Source organism: Vigna unguiculata, unplaced genomic scaffold, assembly GCF_037176805.1.
Source record: "Vigna unguiculata cultivar grain cowpea cultivar isolate G323 ecotype 2 unplaced genomic scaffold, ASM3717680v1 ptg000503l, whole genome shotgun sequence".
In the NCBI taxonomy this organism is placed as follows: domain Eukaryota; kingdom Viridiplantae; phylum Streptophyta; class Magnoliopsida; order Fabales; family Fabaceae; genus Vigna; species Vigna unguiculata.
Genome location: NW_028197133.1, coordinates 2,501 through 5,000, shown reverse-complemented (window position 1 = coordinate 5,000; position 2,500 = coordinate 2,501).

The window sequence follows — 2,500 nt, the reverse complement described above, 5'->3', positions numbered from 1 at the left end:
CCAAGTTGCCTTGTTCGCAGTTTGGCCTAGTTCACTCTTTTCCAGTGTCATCCCCCCAAGTTGTCGTTGCCAACAACCCAAGAGTCCATAGTATTCGGAGTTCTAGCGGGGCCTCCCCTTGCTTCCAACAACCCAAGAGTCCATAGTATTCGGAGTTCTAGCGGGGCCTCCCCTTGCTTCCAACAACCCAAGAGTCCGTAGTATTCGGAGTTCTAGCGGGACCTCCCCTTGCTTCCAACAACCCAAGAGTCCATAGTATTCGGAGTTCTAGCGGGGCCTCCCCTTGCTTCCAACAACCCAAGAGTCCGTAGTATTCGGAGTTCTAGCGGGGCCTCCCGTTGCTTCCAACAACCCAAGAGTCCATAGTATTCGGAGTTCTCGCGTGGCCTCCCATTGATTCAAACAACCCAAAAGTCCATCTTCTTCGCAGTTCAACATCGCCTCCCTCGTTTCCAACAGGCCCAAAGGTCGTCTTCTTCGCAGATCCACGAAGAGCTCATCACGATTTGCCACATTCCATTTCCCACGGGTTGTCAACAACACTTTCTCACACTTCCCGCAATCGAGTACGTGCATGACATGCCAAAGCACATCTTATTTGCCTTCCATCGCACTCAAGACGACGGGTTGTGGAAGAACGATATTGTTCACAACAAGTTCAAGGACAACGTCTCAATCAAGGGACACAACCGAATTATGTTGACTGGGTCGCTAAAGTAAACCCGAGTTCATATAATGCACCGCATCCAAAAGAACTAGCCACAACACGTGCATCACTGAGATGTTTCACTAGATGGAACACGTGCGTGACATTAGGATCCTCCAACACCTCTTCGTGATGGAAAGATAGAATTCGAAGCAACCACAGAAGTACCGTCTAGTGGGTAGGCAACACAGGGACTGATCAACCAATATCACCCAAGGCAACGGGTGAAAATGGAAGAGATGCATGCTTGACCGTTCGATACGCAAGGCATGGAGCCAGCCAGCAAGTGCATCTCGATTACAACTCACACACCCTCACGTTCGCAAGACACCACACCACAAGACGGTCCACCCCCCACCTACCATGGGCAAGCAAGCAAATGGAAACATCAAGTGACGCAGGGTCAAGCATCGCTAGGCATGAAAATAACTTTCCACAATATCCGAGGGACTAGCTGCCGAGCTAACCAACGATCAGTGACGACCGTGTGTTGGTATTAATAAAGCTCAACAACTATGAAGAGGCTAGTTGTGCCATGATAAACATGCTAACGCACGCACCACGTGAGGGGGGAGGCCTCATCAAGCTCCCTTTAAAACCTGCCAGTGTGGAGCTGGCCGGCTCAAGGAGCACTCCCCCCCTATAAGAGGTTAATATGCAAAAGGCAAAATTGTACAAGTAGATACACTTTTTTTGAGCAGACATAAGTCCATATCTCGGGCTATACTTCGAATTTTGATGCGATTTTTTGCAGTAATTCGTAGAATAATGGTATCTCCTTGCTCACCAAATTTCATAATTTTTCTCGAAGGGGAACTATTTTTTTTATTTTTTTTACTTACTGGGTATGTGTAAAATCGGGAAAAATAGAAAAGCACATGTAGACTTCGAATTTCGACCTCATTTTTTCCAGTCCACCACTAAACAATATCAGGAACCTCCCCACAAAATTTCATTCAGTTTGGCCAAGGTCTTAAATTTGACAAATTTTGGCACCAACCTATCTAGTCGCGGTGCACCGACCAACTTGGCCAAGTGCAAAATGCATCCAATTCAAAACTTTTGTGCACCAACGCTTTTACAGTACTCATTTGGGGGCATTTGGAGGCCTTTCCAACCCTCACATCTCAAAAACCACGAATTTCATTTTTTCACAAATCTCCCCACCAAGCCATCTAGCTATGCCGTGGTGCACCGCCAACCTTGGCCATGTGCAAAACCCTCCGAACTCAAAACTTTCGTGCACCAAGAATTTCATGGTATTCATTTGGGGGCATTTGGAGGCCATTCCAACCCTCACATCTCAAAAACCACGAATTTCATTTTTTCACAAAACTCCCCACCAAGCCATTTAGCTATGCCGCGGTGCACCGCCAACCTTGGCCATGTGCAAAACCCTCCGAACTCAAAACTTTCGTGCACCAAGAATTTCATGGTATTCATTTGGGGACATTTGGAGGCCATTCCAACCCTCACATCTCAAAAACCACGAATTTCATTTTTTCACAAAACTCCACACAAGCCATCTAGCTATGCCGCGGTGCACCGACCAACTTGGCCATGTGCAAAACCCTCCGAACTCAAAACTTTCGTGCACCAAGAATTTCATGGTATTCATTTGGGGACATTTGGAGGCCATTCCAACCCTCACATCTCAAAAACCACGAATTTCATTTTTTCACAAAACTCCACACAAGCCATCTAGCTATGCCGCGGTGCACCGACCAACTTGGCCATGTGCAAAACCCTCCAAACTCAAAACTTTCGTGCACCAAGAATTTCATGGTATTCATT